Genomic DNA, 25,596 nt, shown 5'->3' with positions numbered 1-25,596 from the left:
TAACTGATTAAAAACATAGACCCCACTTCATTGATAGTGTAGGCTTATATGTTGAACTTTATTCTTGTAAAAACACACGCTGTATTAAGCAGTGCATAAAGTATAACATGACAATAATGTATCTGAAACATCTGTGTATTGCCAAATATTGCATTTATTTCACTTCAGCTGATAAAGTGTGCAAACACAGCGCGAGCGTCACCGCGGGAAGCAGAAAGTGTCCGACTTCACGTCTGTGTTTGCAGCTCCTCCCCGCCTGCACGCGGCTACTCTCGCCGATCAGTTTCATCCAGCCGCAGCCGATGTCGAACACACCTAAATGCAAAAACACAACAGAGACAGACTAGACATGTGACAGTTTCATTATTTATGGGATATTTAATCACATGATTTACTCACAATGTAGAGGGTCGATGTAAATTAAGTTTAATTTTCTTACTGGAAAACTTTTTATGCAGTGTAGCAGCCAAGTCACTTACATTTATGCATTTGACCGACACTTCTATCATTCTCTCTACACAGTTCAGTACATGTATTGCTTTGAAAATTGTGTAGCAGCCAGCCAATTGATTTTTTCCTAACCTTTTGCTATTTTGCATCTGTGGGCTGTCTGTATAGGCATGTCGTGTCTGAGCTACTAGACCATATTTGTACTTTTTGTAATATCACATATCTAGAGCTACCTTTTCACCTGTTCACCATTACTCCAATGGAACAGTGACTTTGATATCCCTCTTCAAACAAACCCGCTTTAAGCATATCCTGGATCTTAACCTTTTGCGAAAGCTTGTTAGATTTCACATATTTTCTAATGGATTGGACCGAGTTATAATATTTACAAATATTTGCAGGGACACTCATAACGGCATTATCCCAAATGTCAATGGTGACATAAGACGATCCTTCATCTTTAACCTCTCCTTTGAGGTGCAGAGACAGTTATCCTGTACTCATCCTCCTGTTTTCCATGGCTTTTTTCTTGTAATCCCATAAAGCTTTCCTTGGCTGAAAGGGTGATGTGAACTTCATGCATGAGGTAATCACCTCACTGGGTGTGTTTTCTTTTTTTTCAGTGAGACAGAGAAAAGCCAAAGAGAGAGAGCGAGAAAGTGAGAGGACTATTGATCTTCATAAAGCCTAGCTTTCCCAGCTGTGAATACCAGCTCTCAGCTCAGAGATAAGATGCTTGCTTCACTTTACATACTTAGAGACACTTTAATGGCAAGTACATTCAAGCAAAACACCAAACAAGCACTCCCACCCATTCACATCACAAAAGCAAAGTTTGTGTGGATGTAGAAAGACCTAGAAGTGTGTTCCCGACATAGATTTTACAATATGATTGTTCTGTGATCCTTGTTGTATCATTGTGACATTTAATTCTATTTGATGAATAAATCATATAAAGTGGGGTCTACTATTCTGTAAACCCTAATGCTCAAAATAATTCATTGGTTTGAGTAGGGTAAACATAAATTAAACACATTTGTTCAATAAAATGAACTCTTATGAGTATTTACAACTTTTTTATATCACCAAGCTGACACATTTTAGGTAATCTGAAAGGTTTTGTTTTGAGTTTTGTGAACTTGTTTCTTTTCATTTAGACAAACTTAAGTTTAACTGAAACTGGGCTGGGATTTCTATTTTCCATATGTTGTTGCTGTTTTTTGTGTGCAAGATTAATGTTAACTGGATGATTTTGTAGTCTTACATGCTTTGCTATGCTAATTTAGAAGAGTTTCTGTTGTGTTGGGTTTTTGGGGGGGTTAACATCATGATGATGAATGGATCATGAGCTTAGTTTGAGAATGTTCTATACTGTCGTGCTCCTTTAGCAATTGCTATGCTATGCTATGGCTATCAAATCATTGTGTTACCAATTAGCAAGTTAGCATTTACTGAATTAGCTAGTTAAAGCTAGCAAAGTTTCCACTATTAAAAATATTTAAGTTGAGGTTACATGGTAATTTTAAGTTAAATGTTTGAATTAGCTTACTTAAATATTTCAATTTAAGAGTAATTAAAATGTATGAGAATAAAAATCGGAAAGGATCTATTGACAGAAATGCAATATAATATACATAACTATGTTTTCAGTTGTGTATAAAGACCGTATATAATGTACCAATATGTTTTTTTTATTACCTTAGAATTAGCCATTTCTATCTACAGTGAAATCGCCATTTTGCACCGTCATGATTCTACAGTAGCCCTTAACGGACAAACTTCTCTACAGAGTGCTAGTCCCTTTCTGCTGTCTCAGACGACGACATCTTTGTCCTGTGTCGGCCACCGTAGCTTCTCTATGTGCTTCGAAAGGGAGCGGTGTGAGGTTGCAATTTACCGCTAGATGCCACTATAATTTACACACTGCACCTTTAACCTTTGAATTTCTTGACTTAAAAGTTTTTATGTAACCGATTACTTCAAATTTTTTGAGTTTTGCCAACTTATTGTTTTTATATAATACCCTTTTTTGTACAAATTAGATTTTCTGCATCAACTGAGTTGCAATGAAAAGAAAGAATTACAAATAAATACAATTAAAATGCAATTAAATTTAAAAATAAAATCATAATAATAGTAATTTGATTAGCTACCTAGTCTGGAATCTGAAAAATGTATTGTTAATTAAACATCATAACATTTCTTATTTAAAATTGGTCCAAAATTCTAAAACTTTGTTTACAGGTTTAATTCCCCCTTTTTATGTGATCTCAGTTTTTTTTGGACACCACTGTATTTCTACAGGGTTTTGTTTTGATCTGATGAGTCAGATGAGGGTTTAATACTCATTCGCTAAGACAAATTAGTTTTGATAAAGACCTTTAATATATTCCTGACTATTATGACTTTTAACATTAAAAGCATCTCGGTTCATTGGCAGTGAGCCTCGGTTGGTTCTTATCGGTGAGTAGATTATTTTATCTATAATGGATTTAAAATACATCTGCTCAACAGATTTAGCAGAGGTTATGATGACACAAAGCATTTTCAATAGCAATTTCTGCGTATTAGTCATTTATATAACATTAGCAGAAACGCTTACACAAAATCACTGATGTGACACAAAGACTACTGATAGATGAAAATTTAAGCCATTGTGCATAAGTAAGTAAGTAGAGTCTGTAGCACAAAAAATATATATTTATACAAAAATAAAAAACCCTAAATCGGAATCAATTACTTTGAGTTCTGGGAAAGAGAGATATCGACACTGTTAAGCCCTAGTGCCATGGATCTGACGGACAGATCAGGTGGAAAGAATGAAGGCCTCACCCTTTAATCGCACACTGAATGGCAGAGAAGTATTTCAGCCCTGGGCAGTATGTTCGAAAGCACACTTCACAAATGCTTTTCATCTTATCTACCATTGCCGTTTTGCCTTTGATGATGGTGAGGGCTGCCATGTATCCGATATACTGTGTATCAGTGCTGGAGATCCAGTTATTATGGCTATTTTGTCTGTAAATTCATCATAATAACACTAAACGATTGTCATTAATGTAGTGTTTATGTCATTTCACTCTCTGTTGCTCAGTGTTGGTTGAATAAGAGAATGCTCTTGTCTGTGCAAATATGCAGATGTCTCTTTATTTATTTATTTTTAAACGAATGGTGTGATAAAATACGTGCTTGCTCCTTATAAATAACATTTTGAATACATGCCCCATTTTGAAGCATTATACTTCTTAAGCCTCAGGTTAATTCATTAAATATTGCCTCTTAAGCAAGTTATTTAAGTACAAAAATGTAATAGAATGAGAGAATATTGGTTTACACTTTATTTTAAGGTGTCATTGTAACTATACATTTAAGTACTAAGTAATAATAATTAATGACATATACTTACTATAAGGATTAGGGGAGGATTTGGGTTTGGTTGAGGGTTAGTTACATGTAATTATGCATAATTTACTGTACTATTAACATATATAACAAGGTAGGGATGCACCGGATGACCGGGCAAAAATCGGAACCGGACATTTTTTTGTTTGTTGTGTTTTTTTTGTCGATTTTTCCAGAAGTGCGCCCGCGTGCACATACGCCTATATTGCAATCATTCGCGAACATGTCACTTGTGTGAAGTATTTTTAAATATGCAAACAGGGCGTGAAGATTGCAATCTGCAATGTCTACAAAGGACGAGATAATCGCGGAGGAACAACAGCGAAGACATTCGGTACAACAAACTTGATCAGACATTTGAAAGTTCATCACCCAAAAGAACACGATGAGTATCAAAAATCTGTTGATAATGCAAAACAGCCAAAACCTTCATCCCTCACTCAACCATCGGTAAAATCCATAATTTAAAAAAAAACTGAATTACAGCAGAGATAAGCAAGATAAGTCCAAAAGCGCTAGCCATTACAAAGAAAGTAATGGAATTTATTGACTTTCCTGCGCTCGCTGAAGATCGCGCAAACTTACCTCTCCGCACCCTGCACAAGTGTAGATAGTGAGCATTTGTTCAGCTCAGCTTCTCACGTGTTGGATGAGAAACGAAACAGACGAACTTGTGACAAAGCCGAAATGCTTCTTTTTGTAAAGAAGAACATGCATCATTTTTATTTTACCTTAAAGTTACATTGACTTAATTTGATTCAAAAAGCACCTGCTGTAGTATCTTTGTTTTTTTGTTGTTGTACTAAACGTTATTTGATTTAACATTTTGGAACAATGTATTTATATACTTTGATTTTATTTAATTTCACTGGTAAAGACTTTTTCTTTACACTGAATTTAAAAACAAATGCTGATTTAAGTAACATCTTTGTTTGAATTGTTGAATGTGTGTTAATTGTGTTGTTTGGATTGCATAATATGTAGTTGTTGCCTTTAATTTCACATAAGTTCAACCCAATTTAATTTCCCGTTAATTTCAGAAAAAGCCAATTTGGCCTATTACATACCAAATAAACATCTTGTTCATGTATACTTTTATTCTTTATTGTTTGTTGCTTGAAAAAAAAATCGGTATCGGAATCGGCCATGTAAAATCATGATCGGTGCATCACTATAACAAGGACACTGTAAAATAAAGTGTTACCGTATTTTTGTTTGTGTGTATATTTGAAAATACAATGAGTCCAATAAATTAAAGTCCAATGAATGTTTTTGTTTTTCCCTCAAAAGTGTGCGTTGTATTTTGTAAACATGGCTTTAGCCGTTTCTCAGTATGTGTTCTTGTCTGTGCTCGTGTTGTTGTGGACTTGTGAAACGTCATCAGTTGCTGCCCAAGTACTGTTCCAATTCAAAGTTCACATCAAGCCAAGTATAGTTAAAATCTCCGGATGTGTTCTTGCTCCGGGCCTTTTATCGAGGATGCATCAGGAGGTGACTTATGCGAACTTGAGACAGCCAGGTATCCCAGAATGCATCTCTCACCAACAAGCAAGTGTCACTAGCCGTGTTTCCATTACCCTTCAAATTGCGCAAATTGAAATTGCGAATTGAAAAGGGCCTACATATAATTTTTTTTCCACTCAAGTATGTACAAGATCTTATGTCGTTAAAACGACATATTTTCTCCTAATAAGGAAAGTGGTGTAACTTTATAATGACAGACCCCGGTGCAACCACAAATATCATAACTATCTAGGCCTACTGTAATTAAGACATATATTCAAGAAATGTATTAAAACAGAAAGACGCTATAATTTCAGCCTTGCTCAAAGACTAGGAAACAGGCCAGTTACGCATGTCAATCCGTTCCCGACGATCTTGGTTTCCTTCTTATTTATTAAATATACAGCCAGGGCCGGCCCGTGGCATAGGCGGAATAGGCAAATGCTAGGGGCGCCACTCATCCATAGGGGCGCCAAAATGTATTACTGATACTATTTTATTCATATTAATTTGAAATATGACCAAATAAAGCGCAAAAAACCTTAACTAAGTCCCCCGCCTCTTCCTGGTCCGCCTCATCAATCTCCCCCACCGAGCTACTTGAAGTGCGTCAGAATATAACGCGCGATCAGTTTAATTTATGGAATTTGTTGTGTCGCGTCGCCTCTCGCCGCATCTAATGTAGACAGGATTGCTTTCATTTTTTAAGGTGCTTGGCCGCTCGCTACAGGTGTAGACACGGTGAAAGTTGCCTGATAATTTATGACGGATGGCCGATTTGTAGTGTCATAAAAAACAGAAGCCCTCTGATGCAGGCAAGATAAGGGAAACACTGCAAAAATGCTCTTCTTATGTAGTATTTTTGTCTTGTTTCTAGTCTAAATATCTAAAAATTCTTAAACCAAGATGCATTTACTAGATAAGTAAAATAATATTTTTTCTTAAGTGAGTTTATGCTTAAAACAAGCTAAATGATCTGCCAATGGGGTGAGAAAAATAATCTTGTTTCTGATTAAAATCTTATTTCTGTCCCAAACAGATAATTGTGCTAGTTTTAAGCTAAAACTCACATTTTGATTTTTTCCCCCAGAAAACAAGGAAAAAATTATCTGTCATTTTACTAGTAAATACATCTTGATTTAAGAATTTTTTGATGTTTGGACTGGACACAAGAAAAAAATACTAAATAAGACGAGCATTTTTTGCAGTGTAAAGACAGAGGTAAAGTGGTGTAATGAATGAACAGTTTATTTAATTGCATAGTAGTAAAATACTAATGTACGCTAATTAATTCCAGTTTTACCTTAAACTATATGCAAGCAGCTGTTCTGGGTTCTCCAGTGGCCACAGACAGTGTATTTTGTCAAAAAAAATTCATATCTGATTTTTAAACGCATGTAATATCACTTTTTTAATAGCCTAATGTTTTTATTCTACAGTTGTGCAGTTTTAAGGGGACATATGGACATTTTAAAAAGTATTTGCCGAAATTAGTAATGATATTTATATACAGGTTTATTTAAAATAGCAACATTTTATGTAAATTTCACATTAAATATCTAAATTTCTCAGTTTAATTCATGGTGAAAACATGAATGTGCATATTAGTGGAAGTTTGCTGCCATCTACTGGAAAACAAACACTTTTGCTAGTTCTCAATAGTTTGTGCTTGTACTTGTTATTTGTGTTTAGGCTGTAATGTGGCGTAGGTGCTATTTTTGTATAGTTTAACTATCATCAGCCTTTTAAAAAAAATAAATAATAATAATATCATGAACATAATGACGGGGTAGAATGGACTGGACATCATATAAAACAACAACAATAAAAATTAAAAAACATCAATGCATTAAAAAAATAAAACAGTACCAGTGTTTCCGCAACTTAGACTGAAAACATGTAGTGCTAAACCTTGATACAAGGGGCACCAAGTAAAATCTTGCCTAGGGCAGCAAATTGGTCAGGGTCGACCCTGTATACAGCCAAATAGTTGATCAAACATTGATCAAAATTAAAATACAATTTATACAAAACAAAATTAATTTTAAAGAAAGACTTTCTAGAAAACACAATTCAATTGTGCTCAAAATCCATGTCTCCAGACATATGCACATCTGATTATGTAGCCTTACTCATGCTGCTCACTTTTCATAATCAACATATGAAATTAAAAGATTATAATATTTAGACATAGCCTAACTATATGAAACTAAATAGGCTACGTTTTCTTTAACCCTCTGTCCGACGAAGTCGTTGGTGCCTTTTGATGGATTTTTTCCTTATTCCAGCGGAAACTCACAATACTCCGTCATTTTTAGCCATACTACAGATAAGTGCAAGACATGATTATAAACAGTAAACTCTCTACTTTTATTTGTGTACACTCACGATAACAGCAAAGGGCATGGACTCAGGGAACAGATTATTTTGCACTCCACTCCAAACGATTCAAAAATATACTTTGTTTATTAAACGCAAAGTTTTTTCTTTTCAAAAGCATTTCTAAATTCAGTTTATATTTCCAAAAAACGAAATTCCGAGCCAAAATAATGAAGTGGTAAAAGAGTTACCACCATGCAAATTCAAACTTTTCGCTCGTCTCTGTATGTGTCAATGCGTCACAATAACCTGGTGTATGTAAAAGTCGATCATTCTTTACAGATGATGGTATGTTTGGACAGAAGACGAGTTATTTAATAGACTCATAAAAAAACAATAGAATATAAAATCCCACAATTTATCATAACACCTCATATGTGCCGCTCAAGTATAAGGTGCTTTCCTTGCCATCAATGCTTGGATAACACGCAAGTCTCTTACCATTACAAATAATGGTGTGCGGTGGCTTGGATATACATAAACTTGACAACATGCGTAGCATGATTTTTGGGATGATTTATCACGAGAGGAAAACAATTGTTTTAGTCGCATAACATCAGTTAATGGAAACACTGTCATTTCGCAATATTTTTTTATCGACTTTTAGAAAATATCGCAAAAGTTTTGCGCAAATCTGTAATGGAAACTTGGCTAATGACAAAGGAGAAAACCTGCATAGTTTTAAAAATACTACTGCTATTGTGTCACGAAATGTAGTTTTAATAGTTTTTCAGGCAAGAATGTAGTTGTTTAAAGCTCAAATCTGCAGTTTATTTATAAAGATAGTGCCTATTTGAAGATTTGCTCCAACGTTTTCAGAGTTGTGAGATCAAGGCGATCACCGGGAGCTCAGCATTCATTAACCCAGCCTGAAACAGCCTTACCTCCGCCAGTCATTTCCCACTGGATCTGATGTCTCTAAAAGGGTTAAATATGATATATAACTCATCTTGTGTAGATCTAACGGGCAATCTTTGGTCGCATGAATGTATTTGTTCCTGGACATATTGTTTTGGCTAACTTCATAACTTTATATATTTGTATATACCGTTGTACTAGAGTGCTGACTTTGTATGTTTGAAATGTTTGCTTGTCTTTATTTCCTGTTGTTTAACCCTTAAACACAGAGACAGCCGCCCGCGGCTAAAAATAACTAGCGTTCTAAAATGTTTAATAACTTTATAAACCGCTAATCCAATCTGTATGCTGTGAAATGCACCGTAAAGAGGAATCTCAGCTTTTCAGAAGTATTACATTTCTCACATTGATCATTCAGAGGCTCCGTAGTGGAGCGTGCATCAAAATCTGCAGCATTGATTCGTCAAGGAAACGCATGTGGGTTGTTCCCCTGAGCCAAACAGAAACGATTGTTGATCATTAGTCCCACATACTTGCTGAGGGATTGTTACATGTAGACAAAATTTAATCTGGAAGTCTAAAACAAGCAAGTCTAACTTTCTAAAGGAAAAAATCCAAACTTCATGAAGTTCTGTTTGAGTTCACAGTAAAAACACCACATTTTTTGCTGCCGTTTTTCTTAAAATTATATTCATTTAATTAATTCTCAGACTAAATAAATGTAAAATTGTGACTTCAAATGAGGCAAGTCAGGTGCCCCAAAAATGTTCTAGGTCTTTAAGGGTTAAGCTCTTTATACTTGAACTTTTATAATGGCTATTATTGTTCATTAAAACTGACATTTAACAAAAAGAGACAGGGTTTTGTTTTGTCTTATTTAATTTGATTTTAAATTATACATACAGCAAAGATAATCAGAGTATACAGGCACATATTGCCTGGACCACATATTAATATGTTTCATATTTTTAAAATGAAAACAAAAAGTGGCAGGGTTGTATTTTATATTTAGTTTTGTTAAATATACATGCAGTGAAGATAATCAATGGATGTGTTGCATGAACCACATATTGGTGGCTATTAATATGTTTGAGGTTTTTTTTTTATGAAAAGAGGCAAGGGCTGTTTTATGTCATATTTAGTTTTATTGTATTTCGATTTATTTTGTTTTATTTTATTGAGAGACGTTTTCAAGTATGCTGCTGTTCCATTTTCAGTTCGTACTCGTGAGAGGAACTTGTTCTTGAGTTTTAAAAGGTGTGCCCATTTTCACAGTAGGTGTAAGCCAATCAGAAATGAGCTTTAGATTTAGCCATTTATTTGTGCAACAGGCATCACATAACAGTAAACAGACTGTAGGCGGTCAGTGAGGCTGAGACTAGTGTCATCGTAATAAGGTGAAGAGGGATTTCAACCTATCACCCTCTGGTTACCCATCTTTTCCACACTCATTTCCCAGCAGAGGTGCTACTGATGCTCTGTTACAGATCAAAGAGTTCTGGGTCCTCTGCTTCAAAAGCGGCGGGGTCGTGGTGGCAGTCCAGCATAAGTATCTGGAGGCCTTTTTCTCCGTCCACACCGGCTTCTCTCCCAGCTTGAGCCGATGGCTTTCTCCTGCGGTTGTGATCAGTGGCCAAGGTGGGCGGAAGCCCAGCAGGGGGTGAAGGATCTTCTAACGAGCTGTGAGAGGCAGGCTACAGGGGGCCACGAGAAGCCAGAGAGTCACCAGAAAAGGGCTCGGGTTGTGTGTGTGCTGGGTCAAACACTGACAGCCAGACAGAACAGAACAGCTCCTGCTGAGCTTCAGTCATCAGACACATGATCCCACACAGAGACCTTATTAACATATGCCAGCGTGCACATGCACACGCTTGTCGTCATGTCAAAATGAGTCTCAGGTTGCATGTTGGCATAGAGCATTGGCTCAATTCTTGTTTGCTTCTAAGTGGTGCACATACCAATTTAACCATTTAAGCCCTGACATTTTTAGAGTAGTTTTTTTCTGAGTGACATACACAAAAGTAAAGACTCATAACTCCAAAACTATAGCGAGGAGCATCAAAATGTTTGTTAGAAAATTAATTTTTTTGAATCATTACATTTGGACATTCTCATGCTGAGAAACTGCTGATAAAAGACAAAAAAAAGTGTGCAGGGTTTGTAAAATTGTAAAGGGTTTAGAAAGATGTTATTGACTAATAACACATTTACAAATACAAATAAGCAGTTATAACTGCATGAATAAAAAGGGTGACTTTAACACAATGCCTGCCAAATAGTGAGCCATTTTTAACTCGCATGTTATTTACATTTACGCATTTGGCAGACGCTTTTATCCAAAGCGACTTACATTGCATTCAAGGTACACATTTTACATGCTTTCCCTGAGGATCGAACCCATGACCTTGGTATTTCTAGCGCCATACTCTACTGTTTGAGGTACAACAGTGAGGGATAAGTTGTTTTTTTGTTTCCTGATCTTTGGCAGATCTGAGCACAATAGAGGAGATGTGGGATTTTACTGGGGTCGTTTTCTCAGGATGAAGAATATTATTAAAAAGATATCACTTGTGGTTTTTATTTCCTAAGTAGGATTCACTATAATGAGAAATGACATCACAACCAATCCAGTGTTTTTTTTTTCTTTTCAGTGGTTGGTCCTCACAGCTTCATTTTAAATGGACAATTCCAATAATAGAAAACCACTTTATTATAGTTTTGGCTCTAAAACTAGATTGGATCAGCAATGTTTAAAGCTTTTTTCATTAGCTGATATGTGTATGTACACCCGTGACTGCACATAGTAATGAACCAAGTGCTTAGCAACCATAAAGTCTGGTTAATGAACCATATTATTATTTCACAGTAATGTAAAATTAGAAAAATATAATTTCGTTTGTGAGTCATTTTTTTTTATTGTAGCATTTTGTTTATGCTTTTTTAGTGTAATTGTTATTATTCTTATTATAATAGATTTAAATAATGGAACATAGTGTTATCATATTGCTGTGGTGTTTTTATAGCAGTTAAGGATTTTTTGGTACTAACAGTACACCTTAGGTATGGTAAAACCTTAAGACAATTTAAAAATTGGCAGTGAAAATAGCATATTTCTTAGCGATAGATGCTATCTACGCTAAATGCAAATAGTGATATATTCTATTTACACTAAGTGACAATAGCATCATTTTCTTAGTGATACTATTTACACTAAGTGAAAATAGTAATATATTCTATTTACACCATTTAAAAGTAGCAGTTATTTGCAATATGACTGTAAATAGTAATTAGATGCTATTTATACTTTATTTTGACAGATACATACTATTTGCACCTTGGTATTGTTGTACATTAACAGGATGCAATATATAGCATAGAGTGTAAATTATTATATTTATTAAAATTATTAAAAGGATGCCACCTTAATGGGACAATAAAACCCCTCCCTACACCTACCCCTAACCCTACCCAATATATAGATTTATTATTATTAAACATTTTGTTAGGCACTTTATTTCCACTTTTAAAACATTTTCTTAATTTTTATTGAAAGTAAATGTCTTTCCGATGTGATTTGCGATGGGAAAAGGGAGAAGAGCGAACTCGGCAAAAGATTATTTTGCTTCATTTCTATCTTAAAACAGCTGTCAAATATGAAATGTGTAGTTTAGCTACTTACATCTCGCGACACGTGCTGCGAAATGCGAATTCGCACTTAGAAGCTTCTGTGAACATAATTCCTGCCTACTTTAATTTGATTGGTCATTTCAAATATTTTGACCACAGGCAGCTCAGATGAAATATATCCTTGCAGCACTAAAGTAGTGTTAATACTCTATTAGTCAATTATTTCACAACATTTATTATATATACCTCGGAAAAATACAGAGGTTCGGACCTTGGTGACCTTTGGCTACAGCCATGATTATAGTCATGTAGGCAGCCTATAGTTTACCTCAACACTTCAGTTTACATAGTCGTAGCTATTCAGTCTGGATCAGGGCCGTAACCACCATAGACATTGAGGGGGACAAGCCCCCACCAATAATTGACAATACATTGAACCAGTAATATACAATCATTGAACATATTTGATTTTAATGTAGAAGAAAAAAAAAAACTATATGAGAGCGGATTTGAATTAGAACCCGGAACCTTTGACACGGTTTGCAAAAATTCTACCACCAGATCACTAGGGAATTCGAATGTCACCAGCAGATCTATGTATTTATTCACTAATGTGACGAATCTCGGGACTAATAATAGCCTATATTTGACGCAAATTAATGCAAATATTGTTTGCAAATAGTCCCAAATGGATTATTTCCCAACTAGAATTAGACCTAGAATTTCGTTCTCTGTTCTGTTTTCTTTAAGCTTTATAAAAATAAAAAAAATGCATCAAATTCAAATGGATAACGCGACTGACTGGTGCTCGTTATCACTTCAATAAAGTGGCGAATGTGGCAATCGAGTTTGTCAGCGCTGTGCGTGAGATGATCCAGCTGCTCTCACGCTGCGACTGCTGGATGCGTGCGCGGTTTAATCAGGTAGCGCCGTTTCATCACCTGGCTTTTGGTGTTTGTTTCCCATCCACTCGCAGCACTCCAGTAAATAACAGCGATTAATATGTGGGGGCGTGGTGGGGTTTGTCAAGCGACCCACCAGGAAAAGTTCAGGTGCTCCCGATCGGCTGTCAATCATTTCCTCGACCAATCACGGTCGGGCCCGTGCTTCAGCCCCACTCATGTTAATCTGGCCCTGTAGACACTCCGTTAAAGATTTGGGTTAATGGTCCGTCATTAATAGGTAACTATGCAGGAAGTAATGCAGGACTAATGAGTAGTACTTCATTAACACTTCAGCTACTATTAACTAATATGGAAACGAGCTGTACTAATCTGTAAGTAATATAAAATTTAGGACTAAGATAGGTCCTTATTAGGTAATCAATAATTACTGAATGAGATTGGCATCCCTAATAACTAATAGGTAACCATGTAAAATTATTAAGAATTAATAATTAATTAATAATCACAACATTAACGTCTTTTTTTTACTCTCAACATGGTCATAAAATGTAGCCCTAATTCCAAGTGTTACCTAGTCACTCTGCAGGAACTACTAGTGCTCTTTTTCACTTTAAAATAATGGTCCAGATCATTAGTAGTTTTTGAAGATTGTCTTTTTTTACTCTGAATAGTCATAAAATGCTTCACTAATATCACTAATTACTAGAGAAAAAAAAAACTAGATTAATCGCAATTAAAAACACATACGTGTTTATGCATTTTTAATATATTTTATAATGTAATATTTTCAGAGTTTATCTCCAAATTAATGTAGAAAAACATAGAAAACATAAATAAAGTAAATTTTAAATACTTGTTTAATGACATCTTTTTATGAATGAAGTCCAGTATCACTGATACTAATACAGATACCCATGTCTCGATGAAAATTATTTGCCCTCGCAATTTTAAACATTAATTATAGCTATTCAACATTACAGTCTAATTTAAAGCTATCAGTATATGCATTCACCTTTACCATTTCTCTCAAAAATGAGGATCGTGTTGCTGAGTACTCCGTGTATCCTTAAATTATTTTTACAACACTGGCAAAGATCGTTTACACTCATCTTCTCCTACTTCTTCCAGCGTGCGTGCAGTTGAGTTCTGTTGACAACTATGCGTCGCTCAACATATGAAGAGTTCCGATGTAAAAGCCTCTAAAAGCCACTTTGGTCAAAAATGAGATAACAATACTGAGTGAATGCTCTCCGCATATAGTATACGTTGATCAAATACTTTCACTTCAAACCCACTAAATCCCAGCCTCAGCCCATTCAGAAGTACCGGTACTTAACCCTCTGGAGTCTGAGCTCTTTTGGGGCCCTTTAGAAGTTTTGACATGCTCTTACATTTGTGTTTTTTTCAGTTGCTTATAAACACATTAATGGTAAAAGTGTAATTACACTGTATTCAGCACTGGGCTACCATACTATGTGAGCAACATGTATGTACATGCTTGTATTTTTGAGAGAAAAATGTTTATGCACGGTTTTTGAAAAAACAAAAAACTTTGTTTTAAAATTAAGGCCTCAAAACACAATAGATACAGTATGTGTTCACAAGGCTTTTCACTCCAGCGTGTATTTGCATAGAGTTTTTTCTTTAAACTGATGTGAGAATCATTGAGCCTACTCATTCACATAAAACAATATATTCATTTACAATTTGTAAGACAGTTTTTCTTCAAAAAGCCAATATGCAAGGAGGCGTGATAGCTAATGAATAATGCTGGAGATCACCTGAGAGAACATAATAGCCCGTTTAATTAGCTGCATAATGAGCTGCATAATGAATGAGCTTCAGGTAGGCCTATGTGACAGAGAGCAACAGAGCAAAGGAAATATATTTTTTTGTAGTTTATTTTATTTGGAATGTAGTCAACAAAGGCCTGTTATATTTTAAATCAAAAGATTTGACTACACTGCAAAAAATGCTCTTCTTATTTGGTATTTTTTCTTGTTTCCAGTCCAAATATTTAAAATTCTTAAATCAAGATTAATTTACTAGATAAGTAAAAAATTCTGGGGGGGAAATCAAAATGAAGTGAGTTTTTGCTTAAAACAATCTATATTATCTGCCACAACAATGTATTTTTTGTTTTTGATTTGGTTTACAGTGTTTAAAACCTGATATTTCAGTGTTTCTTTAGACATATGTCTCATTTTTGTGAGACAAGTATTCACTAAGCTAGAGGTCATTTTCTGAAGACTATCTGAATGAACGTCTTTGACAGAGAGGCTGCAGATCGCGCATCATGTTTGATTTCTTTATTTTGCAAAAAGCACAACAATTTGTTTTTATTGTGACTGTACACAAACAAATAGAAACTTAACAGATTATAATGATGTATAACACTTGCCTGAATGATAAAAAAACTATGAGTTATTTGAGTCTCTTTGGCACTGATAAGAAAAAAAAGTAAGCCAATCACGCCGGTGCGACGGCCAACTCGAGAGGGTTAAGTAGAAACCTATACAAAAATGCTTATTTAAAAAAAAAAAGTCAGACGGACTTAGAGGCTTTTGCATTTGAAGTCTTCATTTGTAACTTATTCCGTTGCTCTGATTGGTTGTAGGTCTATCCAATTGAGTGCAGAGGCATTTTCTTTCCTGGTTCGGTTGAAACGCCCCCATAATCACAGCCCAATGGAGCAGTATCAGACTCTGACTAGAATCTGAGTATGACGACGTCAGGCTAACAATCCTCACAAAAACCCATTATAAATGTCATATTTACCTGTCCCCTTCCTACCTGTCTACGTACAGAAATTGAATAAAGTTATCAAACAGTCTGCACTGCATAAGTTATTAAATAAATATAGATGAATCCTTATTAAAGCTACAAAAATTCTTTAGTCAAGAGCAGTGAGTCATTTTCTCTGTTATCTTTGTTCTTTGATCAACATTAATGACAGACAGCATTAGTGGCTGCTGTGACTTTAAGGTCACAACTCTTTACGTTCATTTCAGACTTAATTTAACTAATTTAAGACTGCCCTTATTAACGCATTAAACTGAAGAAAAAAAAAAATGTATTGCATGCATTAACGCGTTAACGTTGACAGCCCTACTAATTTTCTCAAGTGTTACCAATTCGCTCTTCAAAGACCACTAGTGATCTGGACCATTATTTTTAAGTGAAAAAGATGTTTTTCACTTTAAAATAATGGTCCAGATCACTAGTAGTTCCTGCAGAGTGACTATGTAACACTTGAGTAATTAGTGATGCATTTTATGACTATATTCAGAGTACAAATGTTGATTGATATACGTCTCAGACACACAATAATGTTCTTTATAATTTGCCAGTTAGTTAATAGTTATTAATGAGGCTAATCTCATTAAGTAATTATTGATTGCTTAACAAGAAACTCCTAAATTTGATATTACTTACTCATTAGTTAAGCTTGTTTCTATGTTAGTTAATAGTAGTGGTTGAAGTGTTAATACAGTACTACTCATTAGTCCTGCATAGTTACTTATTAATGACGGAACATTATTCTAAGGTGTTACCAAAATTTGTTTGCATTTGTTTGAGGCTTCAGACAGACTAAACTATTCTGGATCTTACTGTCTGATGGTATTGACACCTACATGTAATAACCAGAGTGGCATTAAAAGGGTCAGTGGGCAGAGATGAATCTGCTCATGCTCAGACACAATGCTTCAGAGACCAAAAGAGAAAAGAGATTCCCCTGATAGGATCTGTCTTGTGTCACAAGCTTCATGTGCTTTATTAAAATTCATCCCATCGTATGCAATGCCGAAATTCATTTTCTCATCCAATTAAGTGACCTGCATGCCAGCTCTCTTTCTGTCGAACTGTTGTTCCTGTCTCCGACACGCACACACAGTCACACGGTTTCTTGCCTACTCAGGTTCGATCAGTGCTGAACAATAGGTTATCTTTCCAGAGCACAGATTTCCCATGATTGCTGCACTCTGGTCCTCTAAAGCGTAACTCCAGAAAATTGGGGAAAGTTGACAGAGCAGGAAGAGGTGTAAAATATTGCTTCATTTTGACATCTTTTCGTACAATGGCAGGGAACAGCAGAGACACAAACGAGGAAGTAAAAAATGATAAATCACTCAAAGGAGAATTGTGCTACTTTGAGAATGCTCTTTTGTAACTTGTAGGCATAATCAAGTTCCCAGTTATCTAGTTCATTATCAACGTTTTCCTTAGACGTTTCTCATATAATTCTTAGGAGGAATAAAAACTAGAAGACAAATGTTGAGATATATGTATGAGTATCGGCCTAAACTATATGTGGATATTGTAACTTAGATGATTTAATGAGAAATGTTTAAGTTCATATTGAAATCTCTGTCTTGAGCACCAATTATGAGCACCAATTATGAAATTAGAAAAATCTTTTTTTCCATGATTTTTAGATTACTGGGAAAAAATATCTGAGCAGCAGAATACTAAATTGTAGCTTTTATATAGTTTGTTCCAGATTACACTTAAGTGAAATAGACTAATTCCATTGCAATCTGGATGAACAATTTAGATATTAAAAAAGTTTAGATATTAAAATAATTTGGGATTTAAGTGGGATTGTAGAGATATTTTCCAGAACTCTTGTAGACTCTTGGCAAGGAGACTCCAAATAATCTTATTGTCATCTAGGAGAAACAATTCAAATATTAAAGGTTTAGTTCACCTAAAATGAAAATTATGTCATAATTTAATCACCCTCATGTTGTTCCAAACCTCTATGAATTTCTCTCTTCTGGTGAACACGAAATAAAATATTTTGAAGAATATAGGTTACCAAACAGTTGATGGGCTCCATTTACTTCCATAGTATGGAGGGGAAAAAAATACTGTGGAAGTCAATTGGGCCCATCAACTGTTTGGTTACTGACATTCTTCAAAATGTCTTATTTTGTGTACAGCAGAAGAAAGAAATGGCCCCACTTTATATTAGGTGGGCTTAACTACTATGTACTTACATCAAAAAATAAATACAATGTACTTACTGTGTTTATATTGTATTGCAAAACACTTTTGCTGATATGGAGGTGGGATACGGGTAGGGTTAGAGACAGGTGTGGTGGTATGGGTAAGTTTAAGGGTAGGGTTAGGTGTAAGGGAAGGGTCAACAGTGTAATTACATCTGTAATTAATTTATGTAGTTACATTTGTAATTACATAAAGGTATATTTAAAAATGTAAGTACAATGTAAAGACATGTATGTACACAGTAAGTGCATTGTATCAAATGATTAATTAAAATGTTAGTACATAGTATTTAAGGCCACCCTAATATAAAGTGGGTCCAAAGAAATGAATACAGGTTTGGAACAACTAAATGATGACAGAATTTTCATTTTTGGGTGAACTATCCCTTTAAAAAAATATTTGCATTTATAATTTATCTTTCCTTTGGAACTATTGAGATTCTGACTCTATTGTTTGGGGAGATTACTAGGGTCTTTATGTAAAAAGATACCTTTATTTGATGTCTAAAAGAAATACCTGAGATATTCAAAATATCTCATTTGTGTTTTCCTGTGGGGGAGGAAGCAGAAAGTTGGGGCAGGCAATAGATGAGCTGAGGGGAAAAGGCTAGACCGAAAGAAAATATAGAAAAGGATGGGGAGAATGCAGTAAGGAGAGATGTTTAGTATGGATTCTGTCTTATTGTGTTCATGTGCGTGTGCGTCAGTGGGAGTGATGCTGAGGCTGGTCATTGCTCCAGGCAGCTACTGCGGATGTGTTGATGTTTCTTTTTTTCCCTCTCTGTATTTCAATCCATCTCTCTCAGTCTGTATCCCTCTCTCTTTTATGGAGATTTTAGCACTCTGTTTTGCCATTAGGTGCTGATTAATCTTGAATAAGCAGCCTGAAAAATGCTGCTGCCATCACTTAGCGTGAGGAAAAAACGCAGCTCCATTTCTCTTCCTGTTGAAGTGTGGATCTACATCCTCCAGAACAAGTCAGCCTCCCTCCCAGCTGTTGGAACAAAAGTCTCCACATTTTTCTTCAAAAACATCTTTAGCCTGACATCTGCAGTGCATCACTGTTTATAGTGAAAACGAGCCAGAAATGGGATTTCACATTGTGCCACATTGTGCTTAGTGGTATTGGAAATACAGTAACTGTCCAAAATAATCCGTTTAGCTTTAATCTGTTTTTTTTTTTTTTTTATTCTCTTCCTATGCAAACTCAAAGCCTGTTAATATAGCTGGATTTTATCCTAAAGAAATCAGAGATGAGCGGTTATATCATTGAATTCATACTTAAGCGAAAGTGGGAGAGTATGCGGAAGATGTTTGACCAGTAAAAGGTCTGTGCGCAGGGTTGCCAACTTTTAAGATCAGGTTGGAGTGAGATGGAGTGGGGGGGGGGGGGGGGGGGGGGGTTGGTTGGGTTTGACGGTATACTATGGTATATCGATTTCAGTATCAATTCATAGCCTACTGTACATATAAGGAAATAAGGATATGTACATTATTAACATTTTAAGGAATCTAGTGTTTGATCATATCTAAATATTTATTAAAATGCAAAACTGCAATACTTTTTTGAGCAACTAGATTAGATACATGTATATTGATTAAAGAGCCATAAAGGCACCAGTGGGTAATGGCATTACAAATGGAAATTATTATTTTTCGAGCCACAAAATGACTCTAATTTGCCTCTTTGAATAATAATTCTCTAATTTAACCTTATTACTATACTAATTGTAATATAAATAATACAAAGAAAAATATTTTAAGTGGTCATTAATTGACAATAATTATTGCACAAATAGTATTTAGTACCAAAAGATCTCCTCAAAATATTCAATAAATATTATTGAACTAAAATGTAGAACATTTATTTAATTGAAAAATAGTTAAGGTGTATGGTCACATTTGACCATCAATGAGTATGAGTGTGACCAATTAGTATGGAATACCTGAGGGCTAAATACAATAAAAAAACATTAACATTAATGTTAACATTGTTGCATCTCCATTACTCTCCATTATAAAAGGATCCTGTATGGTTGATGTAATAATCAATGCACACTATGCTGTACTGTTTACCAAAACTTGCTGCAAACACCTGTAAAGTGGAGCTGTTGTGTATCAAGCCATTCAAATGTATTGACACAGCGCTAGAAGTATTGAGCTCCGTGAAGCACGTGACCGCGCGCCGCCACCGGGTGATGAGAGAGGATGTCGCAACTCTGTATTGTTTTTCAACACTCTGGCTTTAACTGTTATGCCATATTAGTGCCAAAACGCTATTTATTGTTTGAATTTCGCATTAAAACTTAAAAAATGTAAAAGCTTAGACATTGTTTAATATCAAAAGCAGGTTTGGCAATTTGGCGTGAGATTAAGTTGGGCAGCGTGAGAGCGTGAGACTGAGCCTGAAAGCGTGAGTGTCACGCCAAATGCGTGAGAGTTGGGAACCCTGTCTGTGCGCCACAGATTGACCCTTTGGCTTAAAATCAAAGAGACAAAACATGCTTCTTGTCTGCAGTTATGTCATCTAGCCATACGGTTAAATGTCAAAGATAGCTAGCCAAAACCTGACCCCCTCATAACACCAATTGTAAAACTTATGAGAGTTTTGCAGAATGAGTTTTATTTCCTTATCCTGCTTCGCATCTCTGCTGTGTTGGCACTTGTTAAATATTTATGATAATATTTTCAGTGCGGAAAACATCTCCTTTAAGGGTGCTTAAATATTCATGTGTGCATTGTGTGTAGAATATTTACAATGTGAATTATAGAGAGTTTTTATGTTTTTACCATATGAATGATGCATGATGGAATTATGTGCATCATGTCTTTCTCATTCGCTCTGTCCCTCTCAGGTCAACACTCAATTGCTACACACACAAATGCATATGGAAAAGTAAGCAAAAAAAGGACAAGACAAGGTTTTTATTCCAAACAACCGAAATTTCTGTACAAATTTTTATTTTCTGTCAGAAATGGCCGCTTACAAGAATAACGATCCACTTTACAGTAGTGTGCTGTAATATTATTCTCCCATCCCACAGAAGAAGAAAAAAGCTATTTAACATGCAGCAATTATATATATTTTTTTCCCTCGAAACATTGTTTGTGATGTTTCCCATCTTAGCGCGGAGTTATTGTTTAACCGAACGCCTCACTTCATTAAGGGCCGTGGTGGGTGAAACATCCATACTCTCTCAGACATGCTTGATTAGCAAGTGTTTGTCTTGGGGCCGCTCTTCACAGTGAAGTACACTGCAATTGCTTCCCGTCAATGTGACTGACAGCACTCTACAGCTTCCTCATTACAGTAGCTATCATTTTGCTTTCGTGAGTGCCTGTTGCGCATACATCATCTACTTGATATTCAGTAGGGTCACTTATCATTTGCAATACTTTAATACAAAGTGGTCTTTTGTTAGGTATGTTTAAACTGACTGGATAGTGTTTTAATAGGTTCAGGGATTTTTTTACTTACGTTTTTTTTATAATTATACTGTTTGGGTCAGGAGCTTGCTGTTCATTTTTGATGGGTTTCCAGAAGTCATAATTAGATTGAAGTTTATATAAGATTGTAAGTGCTGCGGTTCTCTTTGCATGCTTTATTTAGCCAAACAAGTCTTTAAATAATGATATGATACATCTGGAAAATTGGCTATGTTAAGATTGGAATATTACCAAACTACTTTTAATTTTTGCTTAATTTACACTGGCTACTATTTGATTATGTTATGTGATCAGTTTGGTTCCAAAATGCAATAAAAGCCATAAAAAAATAATTTAAAAAAGAGTTCCAGCCAAAATCTGTATTGTATCTGGTTGGTATTGAAAAGTCATTTTTTAATTTTACGCAAAATGCGATATCCACTGTATTATTCTGTCATGTTTTTCCCTATCTCCACTCTTTCTCGCTCTCTCTTTAACATATTTTTACTCAAATTAATCTAAATGGATTTGCTGCGTTTTATAACCAAACTCTTCATGTTATTCCATAAACAAAACCTAGAATTCCACATTGTTAGCTCTATCTTTCATGCTGTATTCATCTTATAAATAATAAAATGTTAATTTGCATTTTGATTTTGATGTAAAGAACTCTTAACATTTGGCAGTCTGCATGAGTCAAGAAAGAGGTGCATCACATCTGATATTACATTGATTCATCCATTACACTGGTGCATTGTGGGATACAATATTCCACACAGCAAGTACCAAATGTAATGGGTCATCTGGGTATTCTATGTACACAGAAAATGTGCACACTGAGTGCACTATGCACACTATACTGTATACTGCAGAAATAGTATGCTCGTATTCCTTTTATAGCCAGATGCTGAGCCTGATTACAATTTCAAAATAAGGGTAATCCAAAATCTCATACTCTCTTGAGTACATCTTCCTTTGAATAAGTAATTATGTCACAAAAAGTGTTCTGTGTTTTACTGTTTACTGCACTTTGTCTTTTTTTAAAGTCTCCTGCATTAAAAATAAATCTCACTTCTGTGTTGAAAAATAAGACATTTCTTTCCTGCAAACCTGAATTTATATTGAAACAATATATATTGAAACAAATTAGGTAAAATTTTTCAAGAGGGTTAGCAACGGTTGTGTTTAGGGTTAGGGGTTGGTTAGGACAATATACTTAATGTATACATTAAATTGCAATAATTAAACAACTAAACAATTCCTGAAAATTAATCATGAAACTGCAGCCTCCGATATTGCAGGAAGTTAGTAGTTTTGTGATTTTTGTTTTGTTTTATAGGACTGGTAGTATGTTCATTTTTATCATTTAGAAGCCCTTAATGGATCATGAAATGCAGATGAATCAGGGACTATTGTTCAGTAGTTTGGTCCTTGGATCTTAGTTTGTAAAATAATTAGGAAATTCGAATGTGCTAATTCTAGGATCTGCATGCATAAATGATAAGAAGGGTGATGAAAGAAAAGATTCCAGGACGTAGGAAGCTTGGAACCTAACATAAATTAACACATTTTAGCTGGTGTATTTGGGGATAAAACTCAGCTATTCGTTACGACTTAACAGGTTTAAGCAAAATCCGTGGTAAGTATACAGGTAATGCAGGAAAAGCTGGCAGAATTTTCACCTTAAGTGAAGTAAACAGCTTCTTTGATAATTGCTGTTAAAACGACTGGAAATTGTCTATGCAAGCCCCTCCCTTCCTGCTTTATATTCCTATTACCCTACTTCTAGTTTTTAGACAGTATAGCTGACGAGAATGGGATTGTGTCCTATTCATACAGTAGTGAAAATTATAAAAAATAAATTTCTTTTTGTACACTGATGTGTGAGTTAGAGGAAGCAGGACCCCCTCGGTCAGTTGCACTGCCCTAAGAACCGCTTTCCGATTGGGCACATTATTCAGTTAATCTTGAGGCAAAACATAATGCACATATGCCTCTTATGCTTTACTGCACTGGTGAAGAGCCAGCGCTCGTGAATCAGATCCACTGGCATGAATCATACACTCCACATACTATTCCCTTGTTCATATGCATAACACATCAGTCTCCATTACAGCATCACATTTCTCTGTATCTCTCTCACTCTTTACTTTTTACTTCCCTTTATATCTCGCTCACTCAAATCTTGCTGCTCCATCCTGTCCACAGGGTGTAATGAAAATCAATAGTGAAAACTTGCAGTGTTGGAAAGAAGATGATCTTTGCATTTTCTGTGTGACTGGGCAGCAGCATTGGGTTTGTGGTGCTCCTGTGAGTTTCCTTAGCTGGATACCAGTTTCACCGGATGAGTCATTCACGTGAGAGGGAGTATTTAATCCTGTCCAGACATGTTCAAAAGTCATCTTTCCGGGCATAATTTTCACACAAAGGAATATCCATAAATGAAATGTACTAACCCTCGTGTTGTTTCAGTGTGAGTTTTAGTTCTGTTTCCTGGGTTTGAGATAGTTTCTATGGTTTTTCATTGGGATTATGATTTGCACCTGCTATTCATTGTGTTGATTAATTTGCTCTGGTGTTGAAGCCCTGTATTTTGTTCAGTTTATTTTTCTGTTCTGTGCACTTTCATTCGGTTGTTCTGTTCATGGTTTTCTAGTCGGAGTATTCCTAGTATTTTGTTTTGAGCTCGAGTTTAGTAAAAGTCACAACTGCTGCAATTATCCTGCCGTTTTTCATCTTTGTTGCAACTGATGCTGACATTAATACAATAAAATATATTGATGGAAAACTTAAACTTAAAAATAAGACGTTTCTTTGGCAACTAACTGAAATAAAATAAGTTGAAGGTATAAAATTACTAAATGCAACAATACGTAACAAAAGCACAACATTACTAAAACTTAATGAAAATGAAAACTCAAAAGAAATACTATTATATTATATAAATAATACTTAAATAACACTTGTTAACACTGTATTTTCCCCACCATAAAATTAAAGAGAATGGTGGCTAAGGGTGGTCAAGTTCCAAAAATGACTATAATGCACCATAAAGGTATCATACAATGAGCTAAAATGCTTTGTGTTTAGACATGTTTATGGTAAATCTTCCCCTCCATCACAGCTTTCCAATTTGTAATTTTAATATGTTCAAATTTGGTCTGGCTATTAGACACAATAACTAATGATGTTTTGGAAGATAAGCTATCTTATTAGATATTCAAACTATCGTTAAACTTCAAAAGGTTTTGAATATAGCATGTAAGTATGGACTTGTATGGTGTGTTTTGTCAATTTTGGAGTTTAGCAGCCCCTTTTCACTATTCACATTCATTGTATGGAAAACAGCAGTGCGAATATGCTATTAACCTTCAGAGCAGAGGACAAAATCAGGTTTGAAATGACATAAGGGTAAATAAATGATAACAACTTGTCATATTTGATAGAGCTATCCCTTTTAGACCATTATCATCAACAATATGACATAATCAGTCAGTAATCATACTTTGGGTAATTTCAGGTCTAATGCTCAGACAGTGTGCTCATGATTTCATAGTCTGATGTCAGCTTCTGTTGCCATTTAATGATGGCTGTTTTTAATGCAGTACTCTCTTTGAGTGCATAGTTGTTAGACCCCGTATTGTGTCATTACATACTCAACTTAGCGTAATTATATAATTAAATATAATACAGTTGCCCCACTGGGTCAGGGTCTTGCAAAAGCATTCCCTGTTCACACACACGGTCATTACGAAACCGCTCTTCTGCACACCCACATAGTTCTAATGGAGAGTGAAGGACTCTACAGTTGGAAAGAATGAGTCACACCTTCGAGAGAAGTGTGAAAAAGTGAGACACGGAGATGTTATTAAAACACTTGAAATCGAAGATGAAAAGAGCATTTTGGTTTAGAATGAATTAATGTTGTTCTTAATTGGCCTCTAATAAACTGAAGTGTTGAAATAGTTCCTGTAGTGTGCATGACGTTTATTAGCCACGTGTTTTGCCTGAAATAAACCCACAGTCCTTTAGAGACT

The 25,596-nt window shown here is 35.2% G+C and overlaps 1 protein-coding gene across 4 annotated transcripts in view; it reads left to right on the top strand.

The window, feature by feature from the left end:
- The window catches only part of lrfn5a (leucine rich repeat and fibronectin type III domain containing 5a), a 74,066-nt gene that overhangs the window by 34,594 nt on the left and 13,876 nt on the right, over nt 1–25,596 (top strand). Inside the window, exon 2 of one of the 4 annotated variants that reach the window (XM_079832450.1) lies at nt 1,074–1,221. The exons of the other annotated variants lie outside the window; for them this stretch is intronic. The gene's annotated coding sequence lies outside the window, so the exon portion shown is untranslated. The remainder of the gene's footprint in view (nt 1–1,073; nt 1,222–25,596) is intronic. 4 annotated transcript variants of the gene reach the window in all.

Source organism: Gobio gobio, assembly GCF_949357685.1.
Source record: "Gobio gobio genome assembly, chromosome: 13".
Classification (NCBI taxonomy): domain Eukaryota; kingdom Metazoa; phylum Chordata; class Actinopteri; order Cypriniformes; family Gobionidae; genus Gobio; species Gobio gobio.
The sequence above is the reverse complement of the archived record's forward strand: the minus strand, read 5'-3'. Positions and strand labels throughout refer to the sequence as shown.